The sequence below is a fragment of the Ranitomeya imitator genome, chromosome 3, assembly GCF_032444005.1.
Source record: "Ranitomeya imitator isolate aRanImi1 chromosome 3, aRanImi1.pri, whole genome shotgun sequence".
Classification (NCBI taxonomy): Eukaryota; Metazoa; Chordata; class Amphibia; order Anura; family Dendrobatidae; genus Ranitomeya; species Ranitomeya imitator.
Window position 1 is genome coordinate 167,325,370 of NC_091284.1, and position 22,212 is coordinate 167,347,581.

Here is a 22,212-nt window from a genome sequence, read left to right on the forward strand (position 1 = left end):
GTGTCTAATACTTCTTGATCAGTAATGGTTCTCAGATCCTGTTCTGCAGCTGATCTAGTGTGGAGTTTACGTAAGACCAACTTCCGAGAGAATCTGTTGTCACTGGTGCGCATGTCTCCGATGTGGTCGCGGGCTGCGGCATCATTGCCGGCGCCTGGTAGTGACATATGTGGGTCATTGACGTCATCGGGGCTTTCCCCGTGACCCGCAGCGCCATGATGGCGCCGGAGTGATGCGGCTCTGCTGCGCCCGCCTCGGCCACATGCGCCGCCAATTGTGATCATAAGGTGGCTATTTAAGGAAGATAATGGGGAATATGGATTATCACTCTGCCCCCTGAGGAAGCTGTTGTGAAACGTGCGTAGGGCGCGTGGGTATTCCTATGGACAAGAGCATGGGTAAGTTCTACTAATGGTCTCGGGTCTCCCTAAGCTTTTCACATAGCCACTTGGCTGCCTGATATGGAGGGATTTTACTGCTCGCGATCTATGTGATTATATTGAGCTATATCTGAGACTATATGCACTAGGCATTTGATTTTTGGATCCTTGTGTTGACCATGTATGGAATAGCAGCCTATGTTCTTGTCCTGTGGGTGCCATCACTCTTGGTGCACCATTAACCCTATCTTTTGCTCTGTTTTGGATATTGTCCTACATTATTTATTTTATATAATTTAATTAAATAAAATTTACTATTCTTTATTATACTTTGTGGTTTTTTGCTCCAATATTCTTTTTGTTTTGATAGCTTGAGGGAGCTCCAGAAGATACCATTCATTATTGTCCCGATGTGTTACTGTCTGGGCCAGATGTCTGGTATCACATGATGGTATCTGTATTTGAGATATTGTTTCTATGTGTTCTGTTAGTATGCTCATTCTATATGTGATGATAGGTCATTAAAATCCAAAATTTTATACATGGCCCTACTGCGTGTTTAGGGTAATTGTTTTACCATGTATAACTGTCAAATAAGGTATTTACATTAAAAGTAAAAAAAATAAGTTTAAAATATTAAATAATAAAAAATATAAAAATTCAAATCACCCCCTTTTGACCCCATTGAAAATAAAACAAAAAAAAAAATCAAAAATACGCATATTTCGTATTGCCGCATTTAGAATCGCCCGATCTAACAATATAAAAAAATAATTAACCCGATCGCTAATTGGCGTAACAAGAAAAAAGTAAAAATGCCAGAATTATGTTTTTTTGGTGACTGCAACATTGCATTACAATGCAATAATGGGCAATCAAAAGATTTTAACAGCACCAAAATGGTATCATTAAAAATGTCAGCTCTGCACGCCAACTATAAGCCCTCATCCAACCCGAGATCATGAAAAATTGAGACACTATGGGTATCGGAAAATGGCGCAATTTATTATTTTTTTTAACAAACTTTGGAATTTTCTTCACCACTTAGATGAAAAAGAACCTAGATATGCTTGGTGCCTATGAACTTGTATTGACCTGGAGAATCATAATGGCAGGTCAGTTTTAGCACTTAGTGAACATAGTAAAAAATCAAAACAAAAAAAACAATTGTGGAATTGCACTTTTTTTGCAATTTCAAAGCACTTGGACTTTTTTCCCGTTTTCCAGTACATGATATTCCAATGGTGTCGTTCAAAAGTACAACTCTTCCCACCAAAAACAAGCAATCACATGGCCATATTGACTGAAAAATAAAAACGTTATGGCTCTGGGAAGAAGTGGAGCAAAAAAACAAAAACGGAAAGATGAAAATACCTCTGGGGGTTAAGCCCTTACTGAACGGAATAGTACATCTGATGGCAGAACCCCAGCTTTGAGGCGTCCTTCGGCGGTGAGCCCGCATCAAAGCTGGGACATGTCATCTGTTTTGAACAGCTGACATGTGCCCATAATAGGCACGGGCGGATCGCTATTAACTAGTTAAATGCTTCTGTCAAACTCTGACAGCAGCCTTTAACAAGCGCTTCCGGCCATCCGGACGGAAATGCGCGCACCGGTGACCCCCGTCACATGATCGAAGGTCATCGGTGCGTCGGCATAACAACAACAGGTCTCCTGCAGACCTCTATGGTTGTTGATGCCAGATTGCTGTGAGCGCCACCCTGTGGTCGGCGCTCATAGAAATGCAGTAATTCTGCTACATAGGAGCGATTTGAGCTTCGCCCCTATGTAGCAGAGCCGATCTGGATATGCCAGCTGTTAGCCTCCCAGGGAGGTTATTGAAGAACGGAAAAAGTAAAATAAAATGTTTTTAAAAATATGAAAAAATTTAAGAAATATAAAAGTTCAAATCACCCCCCTTTCGCCCCATTAAAAATAAAACAATAAAAAAAATCAAACATACACATATTTGGTATCGCCGCTTTCAGAATAACCTGATCTATCAATAGAAAAAGGATTAGCCTGATCGCTAAACGGCGTAGCGAGAAAAAAATTCAAAACGCCAGAATTACATTTTTTTGGTCGCAGTGACATTGCATTAAAATGCAATATCAGGCGATCAAAAAAAGTATCTGCACCAAAATGGTATCATTAAAAACTTCAGCTCAGTAAAAAAAAAAAAAGCCCTCATTCAACCCGAGATCACAAAAAATAGAGACGCTACGGGTATCGGAAAATTGCGCAATATTTTTTTTTTTTATATATATATATAGCAAAGTTTGGAATTTTTTCTCACCACTGAGATAAAAATTAACCTAGACATGTTTGGTGTCTTTGAACTCGTAATGACCTGGAGAATCATAATGTCAGGTCAGTTTTAGCATTTAGTGAACCTAGCAAAAAAAGCCAAGCAAAAACCAGTGTGGGATTGCACTTTTTTTTGCAATTTCACCGCATTTGGAAATTTTTTCCCATTTTCTAGCACGCGACACAGTGAAACCAATGCTGCTGTTCAAAAGTACAACTCGTCCCACAAAAAATAAGCCCTCACATGGGCATATCAACGGAAAAATAAACAAGTTATGGCTCTGGGAAGGAGGGGAGCGAAAAATGAAAACTCAAAACCGAAAAAAGCTCCGGTCATAAAGGAGTTAGGGCGTAAAAACTGTTCTGAGGTGACCTCAGAGTTTTACACACGTATATTCTGAGCAATTTGAGGTGAATTGATTTGATGCAAAACAAATTTTGGGGAAATATCTGTCAGACCTCACTAATTTGAATTTCAAAAGATTTGCACATCTCTAATCTGCATACATTGGCCACGGCCTCAACTATTGTCCTTATGATCTGCTTTCAGATATAATTCAAGTCTTACTAAGATGTCTTTTTCTAGTTCCTAGCGTAGTGGTGACCCTTTCCCTTCATACATAAAATGCACAAATTTTTCTGTTAAAATTTCCCTCGAACAGGTGATTTCCTGAAATAAAAAATTGCATAACTATCTCTTGTTAATTATTAAACTTAATTTCCTATATGTTGACCTAGGGGGTGAGTGTGAAGGAGTGGTGCATACGTCAGGTCTCTATCCTTTACCATTCATATTTCTGTCATTTGCTGTATTCAAAGTACACGGAATAACATGTCAAGTGCATACAACACGCAATAATGTAAGTGTATTCTGTGTGTTCTATTTTCTTAGACATTTTTTTTAAGTTTCCTTATTTGATATTTTGGGGGAAGATTTAGATTTGAAAAAAAGAGGAAGACTACAATCAGATAACAGAACATTTGGTTTGGTTTTAATTTTATGTTTAAGATTATTTTAATATAATTTTCCTTCATGCAAAATCCTGGTAAGATGCTTTTTCATTTTATTTTATATACCGTATTGGTTTTAAAAGGATTAACCAGATCTATACCGTACGACATATTTTTTAGGTATTAACATTTATGTATTTTTTTATTCTGCTGTGGTACTGTACCATACAAATATTCATTATGAACTGCATATCTAAAGAGATTGATCAATAATGCTAAAGGATGGATGACATTTTATACCCCTTTCTAAGGCCACATTCACACATCAGCAGTTGTGTTCTTTCTTTGTTCTTCTCATAGAGTACCCATTATAGTCTATGGGTGTATTCACATATCTAGTTTTTTTTCTTTTTGTGGACCATTTGTCCACATGAAAACCTAGAGAATTTATGGACTTCCCATTGATGTGTCATCCAAATGCTGTCCATTTTTTATTACGGGAAGAAGAAGTTTGTAAAATATATATATATTTTGGCATAGGTGTTAAAGAGATGCTTCATTGATGGTAAAATTGGATGCGTGGGAAAAATATGTATGAAAAATAGACCCAGCACACTGATAAAAAAAACAGTATGCTTTTTCTAGGACATAAAATGACAATGGATGACTGAATAAAATTTCAGGAATCATAATTTTCAAGAAGTTCTAACCCCCCATAGACCATGAGCAACTGTTAAGCAAAATAGATATTTTATAGACTAGATTTATGTGCTGTACATATAAACTATTTGAGTGTAATAAGCTTATTAATAAAACTACTTTAAGTGAGCTTACAATAATTAAAAAAATATTATTTATACCATTAATTGTCAGAAATACATCAAGTGAATCAAATAATGATGGCTAGGGCTACACTGAAAGCTTTATCGCAAAACCAAATTACAAGCATCTGATTCATGACACTGAAGGGAGTAGCAATCAACTATGGATTCATAGACAGGGCCGGACTGGCTCTCTGGCAATTCTGGCAAATTCCAGAAGGGCCTGTCTGGTCATGGGCTGCCTTGTCTTCTACCTTGTTAACAGAATCAGTGTTCTCAAGATACCCATACTGTTAAGAGTTGTGATGGAGCACAAAGTTGCTGACTCCCTCACTTACCCCAGCAGTCCACATGTATCATTAGAAATATTGGTCTTGTAGAAAATCTTCTTTTCCTCCATCCAGGAAAATAATAATAATATATCCCATCTGGTTCATGGGAATGGGGACAACATTGGCCTGTGTGATTTCAATTGCCAGGACTGAATTTCAGCCCCAGTCCGTACCTGCATACAGACATCCATAAAAATCAATGTAAGGACTATCCACGGGTCTCACAATCTGAACTCAACAACCTTACACACAGCGGGTGAAATGAGTATTGAAAATGACACCAATTTTCTAAGTATTTATGTTTCAAAAGGTGCTATTAAACTGAAAGTCTTACGAGATGTTGGTAACAACCCATCCAATCCACTCAGGCAACAAAATCAAACCATAGATGTCCAAAAATTAAGCACTGAGCACATGAAGAAATAGAGATACAAAAAGCCATGAAAAGTTATGGCAACAACTAAAATCTATCAGTAATTAGAAAGCAATTCTCCCAATTAGTGAAAAATAACATCAGCTGGTTAAACTGATGACCTATAAAAAGGTGTATCATTACTAAAGTACCACACAAGAACCATCTCATGGTGGGTAAAGCCAGTGAGCTGTCTCAAGACCTTTGCAACCTTATTGTTGCAAAACATATTTATGGCATTGGTTACAGAAGAATTTTTAAACTACTAAAGGTTCAAGTGAACACTGTTGGGAATATAATCTATACGTGGAAACAACATCATTTCACCATAATCCAGCCATGATCAGGTGCTCCCCACAAGATTTCAGAGGAGTCAAAAGAATTATTAGAAGAGTTGTCCAAGAGCCAAGTAACACCTGTGAAAAGCTACAGAAAGTTACAGAAGGACCTGAAATCAGCAGGTACAATTGTTTCAAAGAAAACAACAACTAGTACACTCAACTTCTATGGCCGGTATGCACACTCACCATACAAGACTCCATTGCTGAACAAAAAGCATGTTCAAGCATGCTTAAAGTTTACTCAAAAATATGTAGATGAGCCTGTGATATACTGCGAGAATATAGTCTGGTCAGTTGAAACCAAAATTGAACTACGGTATTTATATGCCATAATACACACAATGTTCGGAGGTCAAAAGACACTGCAAGTCAACACAAAAACACCATGCCAAAAGTGAAGTTAGAAGGTGGAAACATCATGGTGTGGGATGCTGGTCATCTCAGTGAGGATGCCATTGTGTTACCTACAAAAAAGCCATTTACTGTAAATACAATTGCAGTGTAGTGTGCGTGATATGTGCATAGTGTGTACTGCATGTATGTAATGTGTGAGTGATATGTGCAACATGTATGTAATGTGTGACTTCTATGTAATGTTGAATTGACGTGATTATCATGCGTTTCGTGTGCGAGTGATATGTGGGTGTTGTGTGTAATGTTGGATTACATGTGTGTGATGTGTTTCTATCTACTTTTATTTTCCTTCTTGTGTGAATAGGAGTGAGTGACAAGGGGTATATCAAGTAAAGAAAAATTAGTTGAAGCATGCACTTCGCACCTCAGAGCTTCGTGGGAAGGGCAAACGTTTGTGGGCTGATGGGGTTTGTGTGCTAGGGCATCATTTTAGCACTAGTATGGCCCTGGCAGGATGCAGGAGATGAGATCAGAAACTGTAGTTCACAAGGCAGAACAATAAAACACTGTAGCATCGGGTGCAGGACTCCACAGGATATATGTTCCTCACAGATAAGATATCATTATCACCATAGCCACTGTTGCTTGTACACCACACCTAGAGAACTAGTGGTATGCCAGGTATACTGTTACCTGCCCTAACCAGGTGATCAAGTCACTCAACTTATGTATACGGCTGGTAGAGAAGTTGTCACAATTATCATCACCTGCCATTTGTAAGTATGCTGGGGGTATTGTCTGTGAACTGTGCAGAATGAGTTATATTTTAAGGGGTATAGAGGCCTTCTTCACATCATTATTTTATTAGTATGTTAAACTGTTTTAAAAGACATTTACTACCATATTCCACAAGCGATGGCAATGTACTTGTGACATTTTAAACATGCATTTTTACAACAGTTCGAGAAGCCTGTGGGTGTTTTCACAATGCGTTTTAGCTCCCGTTCACTGGTCCCGTTGGGGTTTACTTCTGATCCTCCCCCCTGCAAAATGGGATTTGGGCATATGTACCGTTGGGTCCATAGACTATAATGGTGCAGAGTGAATGTGTACTCTGTTGTGCAACATTTTCGGGCGTGTAAAAAGCATGGCTAAAATGTGTGAACACCATCTAGGTCGGTTTAACTATTGCCATGTTACTATTGCCATTTTAATAATGGCGTGCTCAATTTGTGTCGCGTTATTCTCTGTTCTTCCTATAGCCTTCTCTGTAGTACTTAAAAATTCAATAAAAAATGTGGTGATTTATAAGAGTCAAGAGAGTAGGATAAAAGGTTATAAATTCTAGTGCAAATCAGGAGTGAAGGCAACATTTTCAAATTTTACACTATTATTCAGAAATTAATAATATTAAACTTAATTACCTCCATAGTGTATGTGTATTGACATATTTATAGTGTTTTTTAAGTGCTTGGCCTTTTCTGCAGCTACTACGGTCTATGTGTATTGGCTGAAACTGCAACTTCACAATTAAAATTCACATCACCGCTGCAGACAATCACGGAGCTCAGCAGCTCATGTCGTCTACATTGGCAGAGCCACTGACGACTAGTTGACTTTATTATTTTAATACGGCGTTGGCCAAAAACGGCAATAAACACCTGAAAGCGGAAATCTCTTTTAAAAAGAAGTAAACTAAAGATAAGATGTTTTTTTCTGGTTGACTTAGTTGTTACCTTTCATTTAAAGAGGAGTCTATTCTGCATACTTTTGTTGGGATGATTAGAGCATTTTAGTATCAGTGACTAAAATATTAATACTGTGATCAATTTCTGTACAGCCAAGGATGCCACACAAGCCATGTTATAATCGACTAATTTCTGCTCACGTACATTATTATTCCAATTTTCCAGACTAATTGGGAATAATATCTGAGCAAGTGGGTGGCCCAATGTTGAGACTGCTATTAACACACTCTTCTCTGCAAAATAATATCTGCTTTAGAAAACTTTATTGCCAAAGGGACTGTTTAAATGCTGATTAAAGTCAGTGCTCAGAGATTTGGATGAAAATATGGTAAACTTCAGACATCAAAAGAGAAACAAAAAAAGAAAAAAATGTATAGCATCTTTACTGCCAACAGAAGAGTTTAACCCCTTCACCTGCTAGCCTGTTTTCACCTCCCTGACCAGGTCAAATTTTACAATTCTGAGTCACTTTATGAGATAACAACTCTGGAGTGCCTAAACAATGGAAACCCCCACACTTATCTAGAAGTGTGGTGAGTACCTTGAACTTGCAGGTGCTTCACAGAATTTTATAACGTTAAGCAGAAGAATTTAAAAAAAAAATCAAATTTTCCCCACAAAAATGTTGCTTTAGCCCCAAATTTTGCATTTTTACAATGTTAACAGGAGAATGTGAACCCCAAAATTTGTAGTGCAATTTCGCCTGAGTACGCCGATACCCCATATGTGGTTGAAAAATACTTTTGAGGCACAGTACAAAGAAGGGAAGAAGCGCCATATTGGAGTTCAGATTTTGCATGATCGCCATGTTGTACCTATACATGCTTGGCCGGGAACCCCTATCCAACCATGACTTATAGGTACCTCAAATGTCACGAAGATCTTAATTATCAATTCACATCAGTACCCAGACAGCAGCAAATACATGGTCAAGTTCAGACATCCATCTAGGTTGCTGTTTTACTCTCTAATCTAAATTTTCTTTATGATGAGTAAGTACGTTTTAAGATTGTCTAGTTGCTAACAATAAGACATAAATAACAATATTTAGTATAGTATGTTATAATATTAAAATGACTGCTAACTTGTTAAACTGAGAGAAAAATTTACTAAAATGTTTATAGGCCTGTGAGCATGTGCTGTAGAAACTACACCGCTTTCTTCATGTTTTTGCAAAATGTGATTCCAGATTCGGATGTAACATTGGAAAAAGCAGTGGTGCTAAGGTAACCAGAATGGCTGCACACACTATTGGCCAACCCGGCCTGTAAGAGAAGAAAAATAACTTTTACTATACTCACCTGAGGGGCAGTCCGGCCCGATGGGCGTTGCTGATCTTGGTCCGTGTCCCTTCGTCATCCACACTGTCTCTTCGGCACAGCGCTCCTACGCAGGTGTACTTCTCTGTCCTAATGAGGGCAGAGCAAAGTACTGCAGTGCGCGTGCTCCCGGGCTCTTTGATCTTTCCCGACACCTGCGCACTGCAGTACTTTGCTCTGCCCTCAACAGGGCAGAGAAGTACGCCTGTGCAGGAGCGCAGTGCCAAAGAGACGCGTCATCCACACAAAGCAACAAGAGGGCGGCATCGCGAAAAGATGGGAGGCCCCAGACCAATACCGGCGACACCCATCAGACCAGACCACCCCGCAAGTGAGTATAATAAAAGCTATTTTTCTTCTCTTACAGGTCAGGTTGGGTGCAGATATACAGCATTATAGAATGCTGTATATCAGCCCTGAAAGGTGATGGCCATATCTCTTGTTGGCCAAACCTGGTGACAGGTTCCCTTTAAAGGGGTCAGCAAGTTATAATGCAATACAATTACCGATATAGGTCATGCTGCAATATTAATTGCCAACAATGTAATATAACAACAACATACAAGACAAAGGGTGTTTGTGAGTCATGTGGACTAGTTTAGCCCCTTTACCCACTGTAATGAATAACCACACCACACTCACTCAATCACCCATCACCACTTAATTCCACCTAGAGGGGTTCAGAACATTATCCAAATCTCACAACTTCGAGGGCCTCCCCCTATTTCATAAATGTTTTGCATCCCTCACACATTTGTGTCCCTCCACACCCTCAGTCCCTTCTCGATGCCTTCCTGTACTGCTAAACATTACATGTCTATAGCTGCCGCGTTTAGATGTACCGCATCCTTATGTGAAAACTCGCCTTCCCCCGATTCCAAGTCCACATGGCGGACCGCCGCAGCTCCATTCCTCACTATAAATTAATAATGTACAAAACTTTGCAGATGTTGTCCTTGGTGGGAGTAGAACCAAGGACTCCAGTTCTGCAAAGAAACAGGCTAACCACTGAGTCACCATGCTGCCCAACATATAATGGATTCTACAAATGGCAGACAGGCCTCACTGAATCTTAATTGGTTCCATTGTAGTGTGTCTTTTTTATGGAAAAAAATAGCATTTTTTAACCCCATTTCTTACTATGCAACTGATTGACTACAGCAGCCAAGCAGCATTCTCTGCCACAAGCAAAGCAAGGAGACAGGTAATGGACACTGGTAACAGAAATCAACAGCTGTGTATTCATTTTTAGACTCCTTGCTACAAAAAATGGTCTGAACAGCAGATATAAAGAATATCTAATATATAATTGCCTAGAATACTACTTCCTGCAATTTGTGCCAACTTCCGTGGCTTTGTCCGGAGCTAATGTCCGGAGCTAATGTCCGGAGCTAATGTCCGGAGATTAATTGCCTAGAATACTACTTCCTGCAATTTGTGCCAACTTCCGTGGCTTTGTCCGGAGCTAATGTCCGGAGCTAATGTCCGGAGCTAATGTGCGGAGATAATGTCCGGAGCTAATGTCCGGAGCTAATGTCCGGAGCTAATGTCTGGAGATAAGTGACGTCAACAGTGTCCAGTGTCTGATTGGTTGCCGCCTGCTGCGAGCGACCAATCAGAAACGTGCCGTACTGTGACACACTCCGCCCGCCATTTTGGTGTGATTTTTGAATTTTTACCTCACAGCAAGTTTCTACTGCGTGGAGGCGGGCCCAGTGACGTTGCTCTTCAAGCTCCTGCCGAATTTCGTCAAAAAAATGATAATACCATTTACCAAAACTATATATATTTAGTTGTGAAGTGGTTCAGTGACATTTTCACACCAATTTTGAACTTTTGTTTGGTGTTTTCTCCATATACTGCCTATTATTTTTGTTCTTTCTTACTATTATTTATTAATTGTATTATTCTTACATTTGAATAAATAAAGTATATATGGATTCTAGACTCCCGATTCTTTAGAATCGGGCTGCCATCTAGTCTATCATATTTTTTTATTTAAAAAACTCACTTCAGAAGTGCTTTAGATCAAAGGGGTCTGGGTCCTGAGACCCCACCAATTTCTCAAAACTTCATGCAGATGTAATGCAGGTGCCTGGATACAACGTAAAGAGATCACAAGGCAGAAACAGCCAGGGGTTGATATATTGGTATTTTAAAACAACAATAACTTGTAAACAATTAGGGTTAGTAAATATGCAATTTAACTATACAGAGGATTACAATAGGTTATGAAGAACGAAAATCGGAGGAAGCAGGAGTATTTAGGGTTAAAACAGTTAAACTTTATTACAAACATATCAAGTGATATAAATACATTCCAAAAGATATATAATAATAAAACCGGATGGTGTGCCAGATCAACAGTGCCACCTATGCTCCAATGGTACACAATACATGTGAAGAGGTAAAGAGGTATGCTCCAAATGCAGCATATCTATATCAGGACCAGGTGGTCTAAATATGCAAATATATAACAGGAGCGACACTTACCAAAGATTAGTGGGGGAGGTGGCACTAAACCGCATCCAAGAGAGCCCCAATGCACGTTTCGCCTATTGGTATATCAGCTTTGTCAAGGGGATAGCTCTATATCCCTGCAAGGACCTTTTATATCCCATTGGTGGTAATTGTGGGGCCGGTCACATGTTGTGAACCGGCCAATAGCTCCAACACATGCGGCGCGTGCGCACTGTGAGCCGCAGGTCCTGCACCGGCCGTCGGCGTCAAGCGCAACTGCGCATGCACAGGAATACTGATTCACTGCGCAGCTGCAGAAAGCCTGAAGACGCCGAGGCAGGAGAAGGAGCCGCCGCATCAACAGCGCGCACGCGCACAGCTGGGTAAGATTAACCCACACAGCTCCCTATAGCATATCGCCTCTGATACAAAGTATATAGGCATAAACATATAAAAGAAAAACGTCCACCCTTCTTGTTCTTTTTACGGTCCTCCAAGAGGAAATCCTCTTCTCATCAAATGGTGTGTGCATCTCAGTGGAGGAGGAGATGCCGTTGTATCAGGCGCACAAATAGGAAACTTTAGGGTCCAGCTGGAGACACATGAAGATATGTATAGGATACTCTGATCCATGCACAAATTCATAAAAACTAAAAAGGTAATAGAAAAAATAATAAAAGTTAAAAACATAAAGAGCAATACTAGGATCCGATTCTATGATCCAAGGGGTACACAATGATGGCAGGAAAAGGTACGACTTAATGAGCCCCAGAATATGGTCACTATATTATAAAAAGGACGAGAAGCTCAGTGCCTCATTGAGCCCGTTGGGTACCATGGTGTTGAGGCAAACTATCCAGTTCGCCTCACGTTGGGCTAAGAGTTTTTTATCATTTCCACCCCTCACCCCAGGTGAAGAATTTCGATCCCCCTGACCCGAAGAGACCACGCGTCACAATTGTGAAAAGTCCTAAAATGCTCAGAGGGATCGACCACCGTCCCAGCCGCGCGAATGTCCCGAACGTGCTCACGTACCCTAATTCTGAGCTCCCTAGATGTTAAGCCTATATATATACGGGGACAGGCACATGTGGCGTAATAAACAACATTACTTGTGCCACAAGTAATGTGCTGTCTGATCTGAAATTGTTTAAGGCCATCTGATGTGTCAAAAGTAGAGATGCGTTCGACATTCGCGCAGGCCAGGCAGTGGCCACACTGAAAACACCCCAGGAGGGGACCCCGAGTGCCGAAAATATTTTTGATAGGTGGAACGTAATGACTCCTAACCAGAAGATTGCCTAAGTTAGGCGCTCTCCTGGCGGTCATAGCAGGAAAGTCTCCCAAACTGGTCCCCAGGGCGGGCTCTGTCTTCAAAATAGACCAGTGCTTATTCAGAATGCCCCTGATGTTTTGCCATTCATGATTATATGTACCAATGAATCTAATCATATCATCATTGGTATTCGCCTTCTTTCTCTTGGTTGTGTATAGCAGGTCACTACGCCAAGTTTTTCTAGCCCTATCAAAGCCACGTTTAATACTCCTATGGCTGTAGCCACGTGCTAGAAAGCGGGACTGCAGATCCACGGCTTGAGTATGAAATTTTTGGTCGGATGAGCAGATCCGTCTCATCCTCAGGAACTGTTCGACCGGGACAGCTCTGATAGTGGCAGGATTGTGTGCTGAGTCTGCACGAATCAAGGCAATAACAGAAGTAGGTTTTCGGAAGACGTCAGTCTGGATGTATCGAGCAGCATCGACCTCCAAAGTGACGTCTAAAAAATCAATCCTAGTAGGATGATACTGATAGGTTAGCCTAATGTTAAATGGATTTGTGTTTAATTGAAGCATGAAATCCTCGAGCTGCCGTGATGTCCCCGCCCACATGAAAAAAATATCATCTATATATCGAAGCCAGCACAGCACATGGTCGGCGGCCCCCGCGCCCTCGTCACCAAAAAGGAATCTCTCCCAAAAACCAAGGAAGAGATTAGCGTACGAGGGCGCACAGGCCGCACCCATGGCTGTGCCGCGCTTCTATAGATAAAAAACATCTTTGAAAACAAAAAAATTGTGGGTGAGGACAAAGCGCAGGAGCTCGAGGATTAGTTCACATACAGAGCTGTCCAGGTCGGAGGTCCCCAGGAAGAAACGGACCGCATTCAGACCATGAGTATGGTCGATGCACGTATACAGGGTTTGAATGTCGGCGGTGACCAGCAGCACATGTTGATCCACCGAGACGCCGTCGACCCTCGTGAGGACGTCCGTAGTGTTACGTACATAAGATGGTAGATTTTCTACCAAAGGTTTCAGAAAATAATCTATGAATCTGCATATAGGGTCAGACAGACCTTCAATGCCAGACACTATCGGACGTCCAGGAGGGTCGACGACGTCCTTGTGGATTTTTGGCAAGAGGTAAAAAATTGGCGTCTTGGGGGACCTGACCGTCAACACCTCCAACATCCTTTTATCAATAATACCTCCCTCATGGGCCTTAATGAGAATTCGTTGTAACTGAGATGAGAAGGAGGCAACCGGATTATATGACAATTTCAAATAGGTGTTATCATCCCTCAACTGTCGAAATGCTTCCTTCTCATATTTATAGGTTATGAACAAGCTAGAAAGTCTCTCAGTAATTAATGTTAGTGGTGCGCCCAGTCTTGGAAGATATCACTTGAATGCTCACTTGAAGCTTTGGCTCTAGTGAGGGTCACTGGGTTTTCCCGCAATGCCGCAAGTCTCTTCCTGACTTAATCTATTAAAGCCTGTTGTGCCTCCCACACACTGACTGGTACCCTCCCAACCTGTGATCCTAGTCCCAGCCAACCCCGGTATTGTAGGTGATAGCTGGAAGTGATGGCCCTGCTCACTCGCACTGTTCCTTCTCTCTCGCAGGCATGCCTCTTGTGTCGCAGTCGCTGCACGGCTCTTCTCGGCTTGACCATCGGCTGTGGGCTGTGCTGTATACCACTGTGTGGGCTGTGCTGTATACTACTGTGTGGGCTGTGCTGTATACTACTACGTGGGCTGTGTTATCTGCTATACAGGTTGTGCTATATGCTATGCGGGTTGTGCTATATACTATGCGGGTTGTGGTATATACTATGCGGGTTGTGCTATATACTATGCGGGCTTTGCTATATACTATGCGGGTTGTGCTGTGTACTATGCAGGCTTTGCTATATACTATGCAGGTTGTGCTATATACTATGGGGGAGGTCATGTTATATACTATGTGGCTGTGTTATATACTATTGTGGGGGTATATTATATTCTATGGGGGAGGCTGTGTTATATAATATGGGGGTATATTATATTCTATGGGGAGGCTGTGTTATATACTATGGGGGGCTGCATTATATTCTATGGGGGCTACATTATATATTATGGGGAGGTGGGCTGTATTATATTCTATGGGGGGCTGTATTAGATTTTATGAGGGATGATTGCATCATACTCTTTGATGGGGCTGCATTATATTCTGTGGGGAGGTGGGCTGTATTCTATTCTTTTCGGGGCTACATTATATTCTATGGGGGCTATATTATATTTATATTCTTTAAGGGGTGATTGTATCATACTCTATGAGGGGGCTGCATTAAACCATGAGGGGGGCTGCATTATATTCTATGGGGTGGCTGCATTATACTCTGGGGTGGCTGCATTATACTGTATTGAGGACTATGGGGAATACTTTATACTATATGAAGAACTATGGGGTGCATTATACTATGGGAAGTGAATTGTACTACATGGATGACTATAGCGGGGCATTATACTATATGGAGCACTATGAAGAGTGTATTATGCTATTTGGAGGACTGAGCAGTGTATTTTAATATATGCAGGACTATAAGGAATGTATTATACTATATGGAGGATTGTGGTGCACATTATAATATATGGAGGACAATGGGGTGTATTTTACTAAACAAGTAAAATGCTACATATTCAGATTGTTTTTACCAGAACAAAAATCATTGTTCTCAGCAGCACATCGCCGGTGTAAACTGTAGATGTGCTGCTGATAACATGATACTGTATGGGGATCTGTTAGTGATCTATTAGTGATGGTTCTGTCCCATCATTATTCCTCAGCTGGTGGAAAGAGGCTGGGAAACAAGCGTTGAACAACTTCAGTATTGTCGATCAAACTCATTTAGCGGCCTGAACTCAGCACTTGTAAATACAACAGAAGTGCTTTTGTGTGATGTGCAATATGTTAGCGTTTGGTGCCCCATTTTAAACTTTGCCTAGGACCCCACTTTGCCTAAAACCGGCCCTGCCTACAAGTGTACAAAGATATTATACAGTCACCATGTGACAAGTGGGCCTGTGTAACTTCAAATGGCAGGGCTGAATTTTAGTCCCAGTCCAGCCCTGCACACCACGCAGCTGCTATGGGGGCCCCCGGTGCCAGCGGAGCAGCAGCGGGTGACAGGAAGTCAAAGCCTGTTCCCGCTGCTAAAGTGAAATGAATATTCACGCTTCCCCACGCTCCCATGGGCATGGAGAGGAGTGACTTTATTTCACTTTAGTAGTGTAGCATCGGGTGGTTTCGTCAAACTCAATCTGACAGGTGCCCCGCCCCTATCAAAGTGTATCAAAGTGTGTAACCCCTCCCCTCCTCCTGTCAGCCAGCTGTCCCTGAGGCTGGCTGATTTCCCCTTTTGATATCGTTTGATATACTTTAATTTGTTGCAGTTTGATATTATTCACGTATTTGTTTTATATTTTTATACGTAGCTCGAGTTTGATTCTGTAAGCTGTATTTTATTCACAGTGTATCCATATAGTTCAGAACTTATAACACACCAAGCTGTTTATTTGTGTCTCTACACGTATTTGTTTTATATTTTTATACGTAGCTCGAGTTTGATTCTGTTAGCTGTGTTTTATTCATAGTGTATCCATATAGTTCAGAACTTATAACACACCAAGCTGTTTATTTGTGGCTCTACTGAACATTAACTAAATGGTGAACATTAACTAAATGTTTATTTTCACAAACAGAAGAGCCAGATTTTCTGTTTGGGTTAACTGCGGGTCAGAGGTTTATTGTTGTTGTATTTGCTTTCCCAATAAATGTTTATTTTCACAAACGGAAGAGGCAAGAAAAGTTATTGTGTCCTGTAGATGTCATCTGAGGTTATTTGTTTTTTGTATTAGCTTTCTCAGAAAACTTATTTGTGTCCCTACTGACCATTAACTATATGAAAGGGTTATGTAGGGTTATCTGCGGGGCATTGTAAGCTGTGTTTATTCACAGTGTACCAGATTTTCTCCTTGTGTCTGTATATATATATACAACACACGCAAGTAAGAAGCGGTGTGTTTTATACGAATAAAAAACCAAAGACACGATATTGTAAAAATGTAAAAAAAGTTTATTTCTCACAATAAAACAGCATCTCAAAGACATTTCAATACTATAAAAATTCTTACAGAATATAAAAAGTAAAAACATTAAATAGTACAATGAACATACATCATTACACTTCTTACAAAATAATTAATATAGCGTTACAAGGCGAGTACAGCATTTTAGCCAGTACATTCTTTACATCGTGAGCCACATGGTTTGTAGCATCGGTAGAGACCTTTTTTTAGGTAGCAAAGTTCCACGTGTGGTACCTAATGACGGGGAATGTAAAGATTGAATTGTACGGGGAGCCGCCGCTAACTTCAGCGGTGTAGATACAGAGCGTGTCTCACTGTTGGTAGTTTTTAATTCATCTAAAAGCTTCCTAGTAGCGGTGTTACCCACAACTGTAGACGGCATATTTAGCTCGGCCATAGCCTGCATAAATGAATCCCAACCCGGCGGTAAATTTCTACTGTTCAGAGCATGGCTCTGCGTTGTACTACGTACCAAATCCAGTAAGTTAGACCCTGGTATTACGGATCCTTTGAAAATAAATTCAGTTTTATTATTCCATGCTGTGACATTTTTATTCTGCAGCAGCCTGTTTAGTAAAAATTCAGCATTCTTTTTATATCTTTGGTTTATATGGCTGACAATTTCAGCGATCTCATGATTTTTATCAGAGTCGGTATTTGGCAATTGCTGCTGACCAGGATCAGGAGGGCTAACGAGATTTAAAGCCGTTACTTCTTTTGAGCTGTGTCGCGTATGTACCAAGTAGCGTTGCAGCACAGAGCTATACATTTTAATTTTCACATCATCGGGAATGTCACGACGCTGTAAAATGTCGCTAATTTCACCATCAAGGCGGCGAATAACACTGTCGCGTATGTTATCTGCAGTACCGGGTCTTAGTTTGTCTAGCTCCTGTTTGGGCACTAGATACATTTTCGCTGCATGCTCCATTATCTTCCGGCGATCAGGCTTGTTATTATTGGAATTGCAAAAGCTAAAAGAGGTCCGATAAACCCGCCGGCCTGTTTTAGTAGTCGCTTCTTTTTCTTTATGGGCTGAGATCTGTCGCTCAGTGTTCTTATAGCTTTACGCCACTTCTTTAATATACCTTTTTGGCGCTCTTTCAGCGGAATCCTGCCTTTTAAGATATTTAAAGCAATCTCGCCTATGGCTGTAATTAAATCATTGCTTGCATCGCGCAAAATAGACTTTCTGACAGCGGATGTTGCTTTAACTAGGGTTTTTAAGAGAGCCCAGTTACGCCGGAGCCTCTCAGACATCTTTACATCACAACGCCCACAGCGTAGAATGTCTGATACCGGGTAAAATTCACTTTTTAGAAGTGTTTTTCTTCTGAACATAGCGGGCAACGCGGGTGGAATCAACCCAGTCCTTAAACGCAGATCCTCAGGAGTATTAGCTCTCAAATCTACAAGCAAATACCCGTAAGGCTCCCGCGTGGCATCCTCAAAAGCTTCTAGGAAAAAACGTGTTTTTCCGGGATACATCTGACGAGCTAGAGTTAAAATTTGTAATTTATCTCGGGGGTTATTAAAAAGCACCATGTACTTTGTGTTTAAATTTATCGTACGGCTTTTCTTACCCTGACAAAATATGTTTTGCACCAGGTAGAAAATGCTGAGATTTCTGTGGTGCACATACTTGGTAAAGGCTTTTTCTATCTCACAATTCTCACTAGCACTCTCCATGAGATCATCAACAATCGCCAAATTCACCTTCTCCGGTGGGAATAATTCGTCATCTACGAATGTATTCGGCAGACCCTCCACAAATCTGGCGTGGGGAAAAGAGAGAGAGATTTCATCATATAGTTTTTGCCAACACGAATAAAACCATACAATATTATCAGGTTTCTGAGAAAAATTAGCTTCAATATTATATAGCAGCTGTTTTACAAAATAGCTCTTTCCAGAATTAGACGGGCCTGCTAGAATGCACGAGAATGGGTGCTGCAGACGCGTATCCATCACAATACTCGACTAATACCCAAAAGGTAATGTTGTGAAATCGTCTAATAGTCGCCGCTTTGTATAAACGCACTTTTGTGTTTTGCGTAATGGCCTTGTTTCAATATCCCAGTACTTTTTATTTCTCACAATGGACGCCTGCTGTACGACAATACGTTTCTGAGTTTCTGCGGCAGAATTGCGCGGGTAGTCCAGAACTAGATCTTTCAGACTGTTGAAATTAATAGATTGAGAGTTACCAACATTTAGTGTTATCCCCTTAACTTTTAAGACAGTTTTACCGGTGTTGAGTTTGTAGCCGTAAGTTTTGGGGCCCGCGGATACAAATTCTGTGATGTGTGTACCATCGGGTATTTCACTGGTCAGCTCCCCCAGGTAATCGCCTAAAGGCGGTTGCCACTCACCATCTCTCTGTACAAAAATAACTGAGTTTGTGTCGTGATAAAGGCACCTCTCCTGCAGCCGGTCCAGCAGCGAATAGAGCTCTAACCGAGCATACGCTGTTGTAAAACACGCTATCAAAATGTTTGTGTTTTTGTTGAGTGTGTGGTGGCCTTTTGCATATTTCCAGTTAACGGTTGCGGTGTCATCATCAAGGAAATGTAACATCGAAATGTCATAGTAAGGCAGGAACAAATACTTAAAAAGCTCATCTGGATCCCTAACAATGCTGGTACATGATAGATTAGATCTCTGGGCAAACTTTCCCCATAAAGAATTTAAGAAAAGCTTGGAGATCTGTCGCTTAGCAGGATTGACAGCTATATTTTCAGGCCGTAATTGGACACCTTCTTTTTCAAGAAAAGAGTCAATGTACTGCCGTTTCTTGGCATCATCAGTGCACCAGCTAGGATAACCAGAGGCTTCCTGCTTATCCCTAAGATGTAATTTAATGTAAGGCGCAAACAGATCATCAGTGGTTTTAGGAAAATGCCATATTTCATAGATGTGAGCGATCCGATACCCTTTTTCTATAGCCATCTCGAGCTCTATAGTGCACCAGGTGCCTGTCAGCGCCCGTTCTTCATCACTGTGGGCACAAATATCTGCCTGGGAATTTGCAGCGCATGTGTAGCAAAGGGGAAACATTAATTTTTTGTTGAGTTTTACCGGTAGAACTGGAAAAAATAAATCTCTCGGCGGGTAGACCTTGACTCTAGCAATGCCAAAGTATTTTTTAATGAATCCAAAATTGTCGTAGATGATGTCTGGATGGCCTACAGGGTATGTTTTAGTTTTGTTTACAAAGGGGTACAGACTGGTGAAATCGTTGTAGTGTAAAGTCTCCCCTTCTTCCAGATGGTGATAGAGCTTAATGGCGTTAGTTCGCCCGCCATAAAGCGCATCACGGGGGTCTAAAGGAACGGGGAATTCCATCTGGCGAAGAAATGTTTGAAGGTTAGAATCATTTTCAACCATTTAATTCCATTCATGTTCCCACATCAGTCTTACTGTGTACCCGCAACACTGTACGTAACGCTTTTTAGCTAAAAAGGTGTAATATAACTGGCCGTAGGACGTACTCGTGACCTTATTCGTGTCATTTTCATTATAGCACACGGGACATCCGTGGTAAAAACACCCCTGAAATTCAAAGGCTATGTGCTGGCCGCTAACATAGGCATAACCATCTAGAAAATACTTTCCGACCTGTTTTTCACCGCCTCTCAAAGCGTGCTGTATGTCGATGTTCTCGGAGTGGGCTACATACATGAGCCACTGTATAGCGGGTGTCGAGTAGCGCTTTTTTGCCTTGTGATAATTATCACCAGGTAAAATGGCGATTGTCTTTTTTGGAAGAAATTTAAACCGGTACATTGTCATACACACCGAGGCCAGGGTGATGAGCTGAAAAGGATCAACACATCTGCTCACTACAATCCTTTGCTTTTGACGCTTACAGTATTTTTTAACATTTTTCTGCGTCATCTGCATAATACGCTCTCTATAGATCTCGCAGGCGTGTCTCAAAATTTCAACATCTTGTTTGCAATAAGATTTTAGCTCGGCCTTGAAGTCAAAAGTTGTATTTACCTGGGCCTCATACCACTCCAGGAACTCTACCTTCTCACCAGGTGACATGTACTCCACCCCATAATATTTTACATCCGGTATGGGACCTACATAATTTTGGTTTTCTCGGGTATTGAAAAAGTGAGGAAAATGTCCTTTACCGCCTGAAAAACCCATGGCCTGTGGTAATTTACTGAGTTTCATGGGGATAAAATTTAGAGAGTCTATGAACCTTATAGACAAATCGGGTAGCGACACACACAAGAGACGACCACCTTGGGTTATCAACTGTACTTGTAGTTTTTCAGAAATCAGTTCCTTAACAATAAAGTATGCGTCGTATCTTCCACCATTGTGGGCAATAAATGTATGATCTGAAAATGTACCGCTTGTAAAGAACTGTACAAAGTCATGTGTACAGGTATCACCCTCAAACTCCCAGGAGGGGTGGCCATACAGCGTTGTAGCATAAATGTAATTCGGGACGTGCGTGCCTGTCTCCTGCATACATTCAAAATCATAAAAGATATAACAATCTGACTCATCCTGTGCTACATACTTCCGCATGTAACAAAGATGGGCATCGAATTTATTTATATGTCTGCGACATACAGGACAGCGCAAACCATTACATTTATGCTCTGTTTCGCTATTTCTGGGGACAAAACGGTTGCATTTATCACAAAATGTTTTAAGTCTGCAGAATGCCGGGTCGCCTAAACCCAATTGTTTGTGATAATCTAAGCACTCGCTCGTGCGGCAATAAATTCTGCAAACAGGACATCTGGGTTGCTGGTCGGGACGGCTTTCTTCACAATTCTCTCTCTGACAGGTTTTACAAAAATACTGGCAGGAGTGTTTGTTTTTGTGGTGAAACACTGAATTGCAGAGCTCACAAAAGTAATTAGCACCGATAAAACCCTTCATATTTTTGATCCCGTAGTAGTGATTATCATGGAACAATATGAATACTGTTTTGCCATTAGCTGTATTACCGCTTTCAAAGTAACGCCAATCGCCCTGACTATAGTACAGTACTTTAATGGTGACCCCCAAATATTTTTCAAATGCAGGGATGTCGCTAAAACTCACTAATTGATCATCAGGGATGCCCAGTGCTGCGTGTATGTTTTTAGAGCGGCTCAGTAATACACCATCAGTGACATCCGTGTCGTCCATCAGGGCGCACACACTAGCAGCCAAACACAGATTTGTCGTGTAATTGTTAAAATCATACAGCCATTGTCTCTTTTGTTTAATGATCTGACTGCTCGCTATAGATTTCAAGCGCCTTTTTTGTTTTACACCACCGCGTCGGTTTTTAATGATGGTGACGACTAGCTTTAGCGAATTGGATGATATGCATTCATTGTTACTTTGAAGTGCGCTGGCAA

The 22,212-nt window shown here is 40.9% G+C and overlaps 1 protein-coding gene across 2 annotated transcripts in view; it reads left to right on the forward strand.

Annotated features, from left to right (window-relative positions):
- Positions 1-3,507: 3,507 nt before the first annotated feature.
- The window catches only part of CLDN34 (claudin 34), a 47,083-nt gene continuing 28,378 nt past the window's right edge, over positions 3,508-22,212 (forward strand). The window contains exon 1 of one of the 2 annotated variants that reach the window (XR_011319512.1): positions 3,508-3,547. The gene's annotated coding sequence lies outside the window, so the exon portion shown is untranslated. The remainder of the gene's footprint in view (positions 3,548-22,212) is intronic. The other variant, XM_069760075.1, reaches the window with a different exon arrangement.